Source organism: Canis lupus, chromosome 36 (assembly GCF_048164855.1).
Source record: "Canis lupus baileyi chromosome 36, mCanLup2.hap1, whole genome shotgun sequence".
NCBI lineage: Eukaryota > Metazoa > Chordata > Mammalia > Carnivora > Canidae > Canis > Canis lupus.
The window spans coordinates 6,754,344-6,768,764 of NC_132873.1; the positions used below are offsets into that span (position 1 = coordinate 6,754,344).

At 40.1% G+C, this 14,421-nt stretch overlaps 1 long non-coding RNA gene across 1 annotated transcript in view; it reads left to right on the forward strand.

Annotated features, from left to right (window-relative positions):
* The window catches only part of LOC140625404 (uncharacterized), a 76,151-nt gene extending 61,730 nt beyond the window's left edge, over positions 1 to 14,421 (forward strand). The window contains exon 2 of the long non-coding RNA XR_012024741.1: positions 14,123 to 14,421. This is a non-coding gene — a long non-coding RNA (uncharacterized lncRNA). The remainder of the gene's footprint in view (positions 1 to 14,122) is intronic.

Below are 14,421 nucleotides of genomic sequence, written 5' to 3' on the forward strand. Positions count from 1 at the left end.
TCCTCCAGTCTTTGTATTTTTCCCCCTCCCTCAACCTCAGTTTAGACACAGCAAAACACTTGAATCAAAAACATCTTACCTGTTATTGAGCCCATTTATTGAATTCTTAATTTCAGACATTTGCACCTTTAAATGCCTACCTGACCCCTTTAAGAAAATATAGATTCATATTGCCTATGAAATTTCTGCATACTTCCAACTCTCCTGTCTATCGTTTCCTCTATTTTCTTAAAATATTGTGTTTATAGGCATACCTCATCTTGTCACACTTTGCTTTATTGTGCTTTGCAGGTATTGTTTTTTTTTTTGTTTTGTTTTGTTTTGTTTTGTTTTACAAATTGGAGATTCATGGTAACCTTGCATAAATTGAATCTATTGGTACCATTTTTCTAACAACATTTGCTTACTTCATGTGTCTGTGTCACATTTTAGTAATTCTCACAATATTTCTAATATTTTCATTATTATTATTTCTACTTTGGTAATCTGTGATCAATGATTTCAACTCACTGGAAGCTCAGATGATGGGGAGCATTTTTAGTAATAAAATTTTTTTAAATTAAGGTAGGTACTTTTTAAGACACAATGTTATTGCACACTTAATAGACCATAGTAGAAAGTAAACTTAAATTTTATATGTACTGGAAAACCGAAAAATTCATTTGACTTGCTTTATTGTGATATTTGCTTTATTGTGGTGGTATGAAACTAAACACACAAGGTTTTTGAGGTATGCTTGTATTTCAAAGCCCTTAACTGCTAACTCCAACATCTGAATTATCTCTGGATCTGTTTCTATTATAGAATGTAGGTTGTGTATAAAACAACCACAGATGCTCTGAATGAAATTAACTTCTACCCAAGAAAGACCCACCTTTCCTCTATTAGGTAGAAAAGACAAGTCACTGATCTCAGAACAGTCAGGAATGGAGCTTGGTCCGGGATGGGTTGCAGTTATAAAACTCAATTCACTTCTGATTTTCTTTTGTTTGTCAGTTATGAATCCAGGCTTTTGATTGAAAGCCTAAGTCCCAGAATACTATGGAGATTTGGTTCTGACCTTCACAGATTTTTAGCCTTGCTCTTTAGCCCTGTCCCCACATAACTTAACAATTTGGTGATATCTTGAGGCAGGGTTCCTCCCTTGTGGTCTTTGTTTCCTCTGCACCATGTGTGAAATTTCACTTGTCCTCTTTAAAGCTTTCTGCTTAGTTCTCCAGGCTTCCTTACAGACTCACAACTTAGTAAATGTTCCATGCAGCCATGCCTTTGAAACCTAAATTTTCTAACAGATAACTTCTGCTCCATACGACTGTCAAAATCTTTTTATTATTATTATTATTATTCTTTTCCCTTTCCTTCTGTAAATGTTCTCTATCTTGGAAAAGGCAACTCTCATCCTACCACTAAACTTGTCAAATGCCCCCTTTGAAAAAAAGTGAATGATGCTGATTGTATCACCTTAAAATAATTTCTTCTCTCTGGCATTTTAGTTGTTCCAGTACTTATTGCTTCCACAGATCATTCATCCTTTAAAACTGTGACTTCTTTGGTAATTTTTCTGGATTTCTCTGTCTGTGGCAGTAGGAACAATGACCTACTGTGATCTACTGCATTCTTCCCAGAAGACTTTTTGGGAGATTTTTTTCCCAAAAAAAATCATAATTTTCTGAACCATGCCCTCATTGGCTGATTCTAACCATTGTCAATTTTTTATTATAATGAAACATGGGTGCAATAGCATATGAATAAACTCAAGACAGAACTTGCCCTTTTTTTAAGTCCTCCAATCTTTCAAAATTATAAATCTGTTATTTTGGTAGGCACCCAATCAAAATTTAATGCCAGTTTTCTTTCTAAGAACCTGAACATCTATTTAATAGCTAATATAAATTGTAAGATAAATTTGGAATTTTAATACTCAACAACTGAATATTTTGCTTCTAACAGCTTGCAAGAAAATCTCTCTAGAATAATGTGACTATCAGCAACTCTTTTGGACTTTTTATCTATATTTGACACCTATAACAGACACCATTAATAGGGAAAACTACATGATATAGATCCTTCTATGATGTTTTTGATATTGAACATATATCCTTACATCTTAACACAACTATAAAAATAAGTGTTGGGGGATCCCTGGGTGGCGCAGCGGTTTAGCACCTGCCTTTGGACCAGGGCGCGATCCTGGAGACCCGGGATCGAATCCCACGTCGGGCTCCCGGCATGGAGCCTGCTTCTCCCTCTGCCTGTGTCTCTGCCTCTCTCTCTCTCTGTGTGACTATCATAAATAAATAAAAAATTTAAAAAAAAAAATAAGTGTTGGGTAAAACTATCTGACAGATTATAGAATACATTCGAGGGCTCTAAAGTATATTGTGTTCTGGTTTCTCTTATTTTTAGCCTACTATTTGATTAAATGAAATAATCTTCAGATGAACAAGACACATGTGCTGATGCAATAAAGAGTAGAGAGTAAATTATGATTTTATACACTGATAATATGGTTTCATTGTCACAAATCAGAGATGATCTTGACAGTTGGATCTAGCCCTTAGTATAGAAAGTTAAGTTCAATATCAGCACTGGCCACATTTTTTTCAAATTTCAGTGGGTTTCTATCAACTTACTCCAAATGGAAAACTAAATTATTTAATTTAGAGAGATGTATTTAGCAGTTATTTCAACATAGTAGATTCTCTAGGAGTCCAGGCACCCCAAATTGGTCATTCCTTAGAAGCATTATTGAGGCTTTAATTTTTTTTTTTTTAACAGAGAAGTGGAGCAACTGGTTGGAACTTTTTTCAGTGGTAACTAACCTTGGCAAAAGCTCCAAAATGAAGCACTTTGAGAAATCAATTGAGCTCTTTTGTGTGCTGGAATCTTATCCAAAGTGCCTTTGAGGAGATGGCAGATGGCAGGCAAAAGGCCTAGGGAGGCTGCTCAACCTTCCCATCAAGACTTGGAATATATGCATCTGCTCTCAGATACTTCCACGAACACTAACTATTCAGTCCTCATCAAGTTCAACCTTGAATTGTCTGATATTTGACATAATGGAAACTTGACGGACAAGAGAGATTTTAAAATCTGTTTGGTTCAAGTTTGACTTATCTGGGAGAATGGGCATTCTAAGGCTTTAAAAATTGTTTGTTTAATTAATAAAAATTATGTCACTTATGCTCTGCGATGCCATAAAGAACTCAGGAGCACATATGAACTCTTTGCTATATTTATGCTAGCGCTTTGGTCTATATATCTGTTTTCTTCCTTGTCGTGGTCTGATTTTTCTACTTTTCCATTTTTCTTTGTTCTTATTTAACCTTTACTTCATTGAGTATATTTGTGCTATAAGCTACATCAAGTCTTTTTGAGCATGAGGCAGCATATAAATACATATATAAGTTGAATGTAAATTTCCTTGAATCTGTGGTATCTTCACAGCTCTGTGACTCTTGTCAGTTTTGACGGATGTTCAAATGATACAAGTATCTACTCACTCTAATCATAACTCTAGTGGGAACTATCTGGATAAATTCTCCCTTTGAATGATTAAGAAGAGGTCATACATTTTTCTGAGCTTTTAGTTCTCCCAGTGCTTCTTTACTTCTGTCAGGATTTGAAATTATGAGCACTATGATTTTGAAATTGCATAATCCTATTTAATATAGTCACCAAAGGGATCCCTGGGTGGCGCAGTGGTTTGGCGCCTGCCTTTGGCCCAGGGCGCGATCCTGGAGACCCGGGATCGAATCCCACGTCGGGCTCCCTGCATGGAGCCTGCTTCTCCCTCTGCCTATGTCTCTGCCTCTCTCTCTCTCTCTGTGTGACTATCATGAATAAATAAATAAAATCTTTAAAAAAAAAATATAGTCACCAAATCTATCATCTATCTATCTATCTATCTATCTATCTATCATCATCATCTATCTATTATCCATCTATCATCTATTTATCTATCTATCTATCATCTATCATCATCATCATCCATCTATCTATCATATCAAATCTGGAGCCAAGATAGATCTGGTGAACCAGGAAGCAGAAACTGGGGGATAATCATTCCCTCAGGACTTTATTTGCATGAAGACCCTTCAAAATGACACCGGAAGGGGAATGTAAAATAACAGCAAAACTCTAGAACACTTAGCTGCTACTTCCCTGCACTTCTATGAGATGAGTACTGACCCAGATATAGAAAGAAAGTGTTAGTAGGAATTGAAAGTGCTGTTCTGGTTGAGCCTTTTTTCCATGATGAAATGTGGGATGTTCAAAGTGATCCTTGAAAACTAGATGTTCAAATTCACTCCAGAATTAAACACTAGGACAAACCTGTGCAAGGTCTACCACTTGGTGAAGGAGGGAGCACAACAGTAGCCTAGCAGGGGACTAGAGGAGCAGCGTTTTCACCAGGGCACCCCCACAGCAGCAGAAGTGGGCAAGCACTTCCCTTGCAAGACCTGTGAGTACCACTTTGCCACAAGGAGATAAGAAGAGACAAGAATTTGAGCATAGGTCAAAGCATGGATGAAAGCAATAGGAAATAACTGGTTTCTGAGTGCAGATGAGACTCTACTAATACCTCTTAGAAACTGTTAGGGGAAGACTTCAAGACTCTGCTAATGCCTCATAGAAACTGCTAGGGGAGACCACAGCAGGTGTGAGAAGTCAGTGCAGTGTTACTAATGTCATTGGTGAGAGTTAGAGCAAAGATGTCTGGTGTTCTCTCTGCCCAGGATTTTGGCCAATCAAATATTAACCCTGAGACTTGAGTCAAATGGGATCAGAACAACAGCTTTGCTGTCCAGATGACAAGGCTTCCTGGAAACTATTTTGGGGATGCAGATTAAGTAGGAGGCCAAAAGTGGGATTCCTATTCTCACATTTTAAACTGAACTAATTGGCTTCCACTATGACTGCCTCTCCCCCATTCTCACCCAGCCACTGGTAGAGAAGCAAGAAAAGAGAGAGAAAAAATCTTATCACTTATCTACTTAATGTGTAAATGAGTGCAAGGCAAGCCCACTACAAATGAAGAAAGTGGGAAAGAGAAAGAGCTTCTTGGTTTTGAAGCCAAGTCACCTTACCTAGTAGCTCAGGGAGGGTGATCTACTGGCAATCAGAGCCTCACCAACTAGAGAATGACTCTTCTTCTTTAAGAGGAGAGCTAGTAAGGGCTAAGAAAGACTCAAAAGGTGACAAGAGTTCCTTTCTCTGTGGGTCAAGACAATCACTTGGTTAGAAAAAGAGAAGGCTTCCTTCATGTATGAATGCTACCTCACTGAGCCCATTGGCTGGTGGGACCTGGCCACATCTGGGTTATATGCAGACAAAGGCAGGCCTTTGTCACAGAGTATCTACAGATATGTCTATGGGGACAGTGGTTACAAGACAGGTACAAGATCAAGAAGGCAATGGGTGGCCTAACTGTGAACAATTATCCAGTGGTGGTATAGATCTGTCTGCTATAACCAAGGACACGTGGCCAGTGTTGGAAGGTGTGACCTGTGCTTTTTACCTGTTGCTCCCCTTCATTGAGCTGTAGCCTTTCAGGCTTTTAGTCAGTCTTTTGTGGTGAAGTTCTCTGAACTGTCAATACAGCCAATTCACAGAGGCAGTTCTTCAAAGTCATCTTATGGGGTTGGTAATGGACAAAAGCCTTTTGAGGACACCCTGTAAGGGCAAAGGCACAGAAGTATATGTAATGAGGTGTAGGTAAGGGAGAGCTACGAGTACAGTACCATATGTTCTGGATGTTTGTGATATACACATGCCTTGAAAAATCCCCAGTCTACGTCAGTGCTTTTGCTTGTAAGTGTCCCCGTCTCTCTTGTAACAAAGCCCTACTGAGAAACATGCACTTCAGATTCAGTTTGAATCACATCAACTGACACTGTGATACAGGGGCAAAGGACAGAGCTAGATAGTGATTCAGATTCATGCCCCCAAAACATTACAGATTATGCTTGCAACTCGTGTCTTTCAGGGTCATTGGCAAATAGACACAACTAGAGACTGTAGGTTGGTAAGTGATGAGAGTTGTTGGAGATGGGAAATGAGTTGGGAGGATGCGATAGCATGTGAGGTCAGCACGGAGGGCAGATATCAGTCCACTCTCTTTCCAGAGGAAAGCCTTATCCTGAGACAATGTGGAGTCAGGAGAGACCTTGAGGCAGAGCCCTGCCAGGACCATGTCCATGAGCTGTGTGAGGTGAGCTCTGAGCCTGGCAAGGTAGAGGATGCATACAATCAAGGCAAAATGTTTCAGTATTTTAATGATTCCAAATTATATATTCCACAGTACTTCTTTCTTTGAAATTATTTACTATTATCTTGTGGACTATTTGCACAACACCATTCACTTGCTAAAATTAGAACAATTGGATAAGGTACTAAGTGTTGTTTTGCCTATTTGAAATCCCAAAAGTAAATCTGGCAAATAATGCCACAAAATGGCCCAGGTCTTTATTTCGTTGCTGCCATCGTCCCTTGTTTTTTATTTTATTTTATTTTATTTTATTTTATTTTATTTTATTTTATTTTATTTTATTTTATTTTATTATTTTATTATTTTATTTTATTTTATTTTACTTTATTTTATTTTTTCCTGTTTATATTTATTTCTTGCTTGGTTTGGTTTGGCTTAGTGGTGTGATGCTGGTATTCAAATTTATAAAGCTGTTTCATGGCCTTCTACTTTTCACGTGGAATCCATCCAGTGGGCGGCCTGCCCCAGTAGCCAGTGAGGCCCCTGAGTCCTGTCTTCTGCATCTCATAGTATCTATCTTCTGTTCAGGAGAGTTAAGTGTTAACCTTGTCCTGAATGCATTTGCCTTTCAGGAAGATTGATGGGAGTTCAGCCCGCAGCAGATAAACTCATCTGGGAGGGGCAGGCCAGAACTAAGCTGTGTCAACACAGCCTAAGGGCCAAGGAGAACCAAATTGATTACCCGGGTTATGTTCACCCTCCTCCTAGGTCCCCCTGCATTTTCAAATCTAATATAATGTGATGTCTGTATAAAAGTGGAGGGGGAGTTGCTTGTGTGGCTCAGTTGGTTAAGCTTCTGACTTTGGCTTAGGTCATATTCTCAGGGTCCTGGGATGGAGTTCCACGTTGGGCTCTGTGCTCAGTGGGGAATCTGCTTCTTCCTTTCCTTTGCCCTCTGCCTCTCCCCTGCTCGTACTCTCTATCCCTCTCAAATAAAGAAATAAAATCTTTTTTAAAAAGTAGAGAGAGAGAGAGAGCACAAACTTATGGAGGACTGTTTTAAGTGCTAGTCTTATGAAATGCTAAAATGTACCTAGAAATTCAGCAAAATGGACACACTTGAGTTTCCAAGGAAGAACACCTCAAGGCATTGTGAAGGTTGGAGGAGGGATGCAGGTACAGATAGATGATGTCCTTTCCCTCAATTCCTTTCCAAGGAGGGTGAAACTGTTGAGGATGAGATACACTTTTACTAAAAGAGGGTTACACAAACTGTTTTGCAATAGAGGCAGAGGGCCTCCCCAAGGTCACCCATCCTTTCCTCAGTCAGCAAATGACTATCATCTCAAATAAATTATAAAATAAATATTCAAAGGAAGGCACCCAAAGTATTATGCTGCCAGGGACATCTGTATGGAATTGCATCTCCGGGATCTTTTCTGCCTGGAGACCTTCTTCTGGCTTCTGACATGGATGGGGGCGGTGTTCAGATGGATCTGCTTTCACCTTCTGTGTAGTAATGGTCTCTGCAAGGTGATCGTGGCTTTAAAACTCCTCCTCCAAGATGCCCTTAGTTGCCAACATTTGGAAAGTTTCTTCTCAACATTTCCCCTGGGATTTCCTCCTCTCTCTTAAGGGTCTCTCTGTTTAAATGATGCAGTGGTAGGGTCAACACCTTCAGGGAGGTTTCTGGCTCTCCCTGATTTAACAGCAGTGAGAAGAGCCATTCGCTTGCTGTGAGACTTGAAATGAGCCACTTCTTGGGCCTCCATGTTCTCTTTACAGATGCATTACTATCTCAAGCTATCAAATTTAATTCCCTCATTCACCCAGTCTTGCAGGATTGTCATATAAGATACATGATGCTGACCTATTAAGTAAACATTAGCTCTTGTTAACACTACCGTCACTGCTAATGCCAATAATAATGAGGATAATAGTGTTATTTTGCCAGCATTATAGGAATTAGAAAATACTACAGGACTATGACTTAGTAGTCATATACATATATTTGCATCAGAAAATAGTGCTATCTGCCCCCCTTTACACCTCCTGTCAATATAACTTTATGAATCGTTGCTATGGATGAAATGTTTGTGTCCTTCCCAAAATTCATATGTTGAAACCCTAATCCCCAGTATGAAGGTGTTTGGAGATAAGGCATCCAGGAGGAAATCAGGTCATGAGGATGAAACCCTCACGATGAGATGAGTACCCTTATAAGAGATATGAGCTGACTTTGCTTCCCAATCTGCTATCTAACGTGTGAGAACAAAAGGGGAAGATGGTCATCTGCAAACCAGACAAAGTGCCTGCACCAGACACCAGATCTCCACTGGCACTTTGATCTTGGCCTTCCCAGCCTCCTGAACTATGAGAAATAAATGTCTGTTGTCTAAGCTTCCCAGTCCATGATAATAAGCCAAACTGACTAAAATGATGGTCATGTGCTATAGGAGGTCATGCAGTAAGATTTCTGGCTGATCTCAGGGTCCGCAGCACGGATGCCACAGGCAGTCCTTCTCCCCAAGTCCTCCTTCCTTACCCTCTGCTATAGAAGAATTTTCTTCTGTGGTTCAGTGCTCATGGTAGATGGATATGGGTGACCCCTTACCCTCATGTCCATGAATATACAGAGGGAAGATTGTTGTCCCCCCTCACGTCTGCTAGATTGGAGTGTCCCCAGCTGAGGACAAATGACACTACAGGAGAATGAAACTCCTGAGAAAGAACTTGCTCTAAGTGACAGGGCAGTCTGAACTTAACAACTAGACTCAGCCCCGAGGTCTAGATCATGAGAAGGAGGTAGGGAAAAGGGGCACAATGTGCTGCCTGCACTGGAACTTCCAGATCCAAATGGGCACATGTGTCCTATGAACACAGGCCAGGTGAGTGATACAGTTATTTCAGTATAAACACTGCCCCGTGTTGATGCTCAAGCAGCCAAGTGCAACACAAAGGGGCATTGTCCTTCTCATTGCACAAGGTCCATAAGGAGGACTCTAGCTTTGCCATCTCAGGTCATCATCATTTGATACGGCCGGCCTCCTGAGTAACTGCCACCTGGGCCTCTAGTTTCAGAGTCTTGGCTTGAAGGGAGCAGCTATGCTCCTTGCTTATAGGAGATCGGCTAGGATTGATTTGCAGTCATGGAATATTCTCTGGGATAGTAGACCAGAGGAATCTTGGAATGAGCTAGACATTCTAACTAAGAAAGGCTATATGGTTTCAGAGCATGTTAGCTTGGGCATAAAAATGTGTGAGATCTAATTAGTTAGTACTTGCTATTTGAAGAGTTCTATTGCACAAGGTGACCAGTTCCCTAGTTTGACTGAGGGACTGAGGGTTTCTCAGGACCTGAAACTTTCCACTTTAATAAATAAATAAATAAATAAATAAATAAATAAATAAATAAATATCCATGTACATAGATATAAACATAACAATAAAAATAACCAGACTATATGTGAGACGGTGCAACAGTCGCTGTGGGAAGGCTCATCCTCCTTTTCACTTGTCATGTCTTGGACTTCACTCATATTAAGGAAACATTCACCCAGATTTTCAGGTGGCTTAGACCAGAGAGCTAACCTGCAGAGGGAGGTGAGCTATTCAAGAGCCGAGCTGGAGGAAAGAAGGATTCCCAACGGCAAAGAATAGGACTTGTTGTGCAAAGTCTCCACCACCTGGAACTGCCCCCCTACCATGCATCTCCACCGGCACAACTTTCCTTCCTCTCGCCAGGATATGTTAGAATGGATTCTTTCCAAAAAGGAAAAAACAGAGCCCCCAACAGAAACAGATCTCCATTCAGGGAAAGGAATGCTTTCTAAAATTTTCTATATTGCCCCATTCAGAAGCCCTCCAGGAGGCAGGCTGATTCTCTCCCTTGCAGAAACTGTTACTATGAGGCTTTAATGCGGGACCCTAAAAAACTCCCATTTTCAAATTGAACAGTTTATCTTGTAGGTGGGATTTTGTTTTCTTTTCATGCTGGACCTAAATTTGGCATCCTATGGAAGTTTTATTGCACAGCATTACTTGAGACCTCAGCCAAATCTCCCAGTTCAAGAATGGCAGCTGGGAAAAGTTGAATGAATGGGCTATTTTTTCTTTATTTCTTTCCTTCCCTTAACTCCATATGTTTCTCAATTTCTGGCTCATAAATTTAATTAAATAAATATTTTTAAACACAGAAGATGGAGAATGTGAGAACTTGGTAAATATGAAACAAGATTCTAAGTCTATGGGTGTCCATTTGGAAGCTAGTGCTATGTATTTAGGGAGATAGGTATTGCAAAGCCTTCATAGGGAAGATGAATTGGGATCTCTCTGAAAAAGAAAGATTTTGGCATTGAAACATATAGATAGAGAAGACATGGGAATATGGAGAGCTTGAGGAGGTAAACCTCTTACTATAAACTTGCAAATATATTTTTGGGAAAAGGGGTATTTCTATAATCTATTTTTTTGGATTAACTTCTAGGGTGTTTCCTAGAGACATGGGTTAACTCCTGCAGCAGTATCAGAGCCCCAGGAAGAGATTTGAGCTTATTTTGGAGATAATTGAAACAAGGCTTCAGGGCAATGTCTCAAAGGGATACTCAGGAGGGGAAATAAGCCTGTGCTCCAATCTGATGCTAAAGGAAGAACTAATTCAAGTATTCTTTGACTGTATGTGCTCAGGCCAAACAATGAAAGAAGTCTAAGCCATTGTTGTGCTTATAGAATGAGATTTGCTTTTCACAGAGGCATGGATTAGCAATTTTGAAACTAATCTGTATGAATTTTAGTAATGATAAAATAAGTAAATGTAGTAAAAATAATGTGACCCAGTGTCCTTATTTCCAGGACAGGAAGTAACATGGTGAGGAGAACAGATGAATGAATCCAGTGGTGTTGGATTGGAATTGGAGCTCTCAGTGGGAACCCATGGCATTTATTACAGAGGGAGATGGAGGCAAAGACAGAGACAGAGACAGAGATGGATGTGGATATAAATATATATATATATATATATGGGTGTAGATATGTTTGTGTGTGTGTATATATGCATCTGTTTCCTAGCTCTGTCCTCTTAAGGAGCATAAAGCCAATAAATCCCCGTAGTAATAAGCACATCTCACTTTCAGATCTTGGTTTCTAAATACCATTCTTTACTAAAAGGAATTCAGGTTCTTTGAAGAAATTGCTAATTCCATGGCTAGAAGGAAAGTAAAAGATGAGTCTAGAATATCTTTGTGTTTCATGAAGTAAGAATATGCTCCATGAATGAAGAAGAAAAGTCAAAAAGAATACAGAAGCAGCTTAAAAGAGCTTCCCCTGGGAAGCTTTGGAACAGTTTGGACATCAAAGTAAATTATGATAGTGAAGGATTATGGTCTGTTGAATAAAACAAGAGTCCACTAACTGAACTTAAATGAGCAACAGAAGAGAAAGCTCTTCCTTACATTAGAGAGTCAACTAATAAATATAGAAGGGATGATGAAAATAGAAATCACTATTTGGCAACTATGGCGGACAGAATGGAGAGCATGTCTGTAGACAGTAAGCCCTTTTAAACTTGTTTGTAGGATCTCACTGAGCTTGCTGACTAACCTTTGAGAGGCAAAGTATTTGAATTTTGCAGCACTGACTATATAAATCTAGACAGAGACACGTCTTGCTGTTTAATAAGACTTGTGTTAAAAGCCTACCATTTCGGATGATGTGCTGGGTGTGGAGTCAGGCACCTCCCCTGCCAGGGACACTGGTGATTTTGCCCCATGTTCAGACTGGTTTCAAGTTGAAGACAAGTGCAAAAGGCCCTCCATAGCCTCACCAAGCCTGTTGGGTTGGAGGGACTGTGCTCCACTCACAGGGAGCAAAACACATCTTTGTATCTTTGTATCTCCTATGGGGCTTTGAGCAGTGTGGTGCACATGGAGAGACCTAATAAATGCTTATTTTTTTAATTTTTATTTTTTATTTATGATAGAGAGAGAGAGAGAGGCAGAGACACAGGCAGAGGGAGAAGCAGGCTCTATGCACCAGGAGCCTGATGTGGGATTCGATCCCGGGACTCCAGGATCGTGCCCTGGGCCAAAGGCAGGTGCCAAACCACTGCGCCACCCAGGGATCCCCTATAAATGCTTATTGAGTGAACACATGGACAAATACATAAAATCATGGGTAAAGTCAGAGTTAAGTCTTCAATTAGTTATTGATAAACCTTAAAAAGAAAAAAAAGTTTCAATTTAATTATACTCCAATAGTAAAATTTATTCTTTTGGAGCCTGAAGACATTCACAATCTCTGTATCTCTATTCTTTAAAAATCTAAGTTCCCCTGCATTTATGAATGACAGAGTGTGCTGTGTGAAATACAGCCTTTGTTAATGCTTCCTGAATTTGAACATTATGTCGCTTTTTGATTCCTTTCACTTGGGATTCCAAATGAGCTCAAGTGGATTTGCTGGGGTCCTTGGATAGCTGGGAAGCAAGGCGATAAGGCACACACACACACTGTACACAAGCACACGTAGGCCAACAACATAAACAGACACCTAACTAGAAACAGCTGTTCAGAGCTATTTAGTAAAATGTTGAGTAGCTGGAACCAGCAGGATTGGGTGGGAATGAGTTCAAACTCCCCCCATGAGGCCTTCCTAAGGCTTTGCAGGAGGGCAAGAACAAGGTCTGGGAAGTGGAGAAATGGAATGGCTCATCCTGTCCTCAGTGTCTCAGTCCCTGCTGACTTTCCAGTTCTGCTCACCCTTGCAATATTACACACTTTTATTTATGTAACATTCAGGCAGAAAGCAGCCTGAAGTACTCTGGGGTTATTAATAAAGAAGAAATACAAATCAGATCTGAACAAAGGAGAAAGAAGCCTCAGATATCTGAATGGGGAATAGGAAGGATGTCACATTTGACTTTACCTGGCCTCTTTCTGGCTCAGGAAAGTCGTGGATAGATGGTAAAATTTACAGCGCATGGCTGAGTGGCAAAAATTTCAGCATTTAAGTCTGAGTTCCTGGCATGAGTATAATATTTGCACTCTCCCCAACTCCCTGTTTCCAAAGGAATCTGGTCCATCACTCAATAACATCTCCTCAGGCTCCTCCATGTTCTGAAGTGGGATGGTAGCAAAGTCATGTCTTTATTTCAAAGGTGAGAAATTTAGATTATTTTCAGTTAAAATGCTGTCTTCTGAGGAACAATATATAGTAGAATCACAGCTTTCAAAAATTGGAAGGATCTTGCAAACCGTATAGTCTAAGCTTCTATCACAGAGGAGATAACTGAAACATGGAAGGAGGAAGGAATTTTCCCAAAGTTTCAGAAAGACTAAGCTGACTTGGCATTGTGAACAAGAGCTAAAATCCCAATTCCAACCCTAAAAAGATTAGGTGGCACACATCACCGTCCATCTCTGAACTGAATCCTCTTTCTTTCTCATCTTCTTCAGCTGTCATCCAAAAATATCCAGCTTGATCGCTCATCTTAGTCATCTGTTGCTCCAGAGCCAAATAAAATTCTCGTTTAGCAGCTACAGGAAGCAATTCCTATTCTGTCCAATTGCCTCAGGGTAGTCAAGACTCTGGATCTGACACGAGGGATTCCAGTAAAGTTTTGAACAATGGTGGCATTGTTGGAAAGACGTGTTATTCCCAAAACGCATGAGTTGTAATTGCGTGTTACGGTGGTTAAGTTCGGAGTTTGAATATTGGCTCTGCCACATTATAGAAGGATAAATTTGGACAAGCTCTGTACTGTCTACCTCATAGGATTAAATAATATAATGTGTATAAAGCACTTAGTACTGTTTTTATTATGTTAAAATAATCATCATTTATTTAAAATGTAGTAATACTCCTTTATCACTTACGCTTCTAGAATAAATCTAAGTCAATATTTTGTTAACTTTCAGACACCGATATGCACGGGAGTTTGTCTTCTGGCATCAAAGCCATGTGAAGAGACCCAAGCTGGCCTGCTGGAGGGCAGGAGACATGGAGTGCTGTGGCCCCATGGCCCTGATGGGCAGCTCAGCAGCTGTCAGATCATGTGAGCAGGACCATCTTCAATCATCCAGCCTGCAGCTGACCCTCCAACTGATTATATATGCATAAGCAAACTCAGGCAAGGTTAACTGACTAGGCCTAGGCCAGAAGAACTGCTCTGCTGACCCAGAGAATTGTGATTTAAATAAATGACTGTTGATTTAAA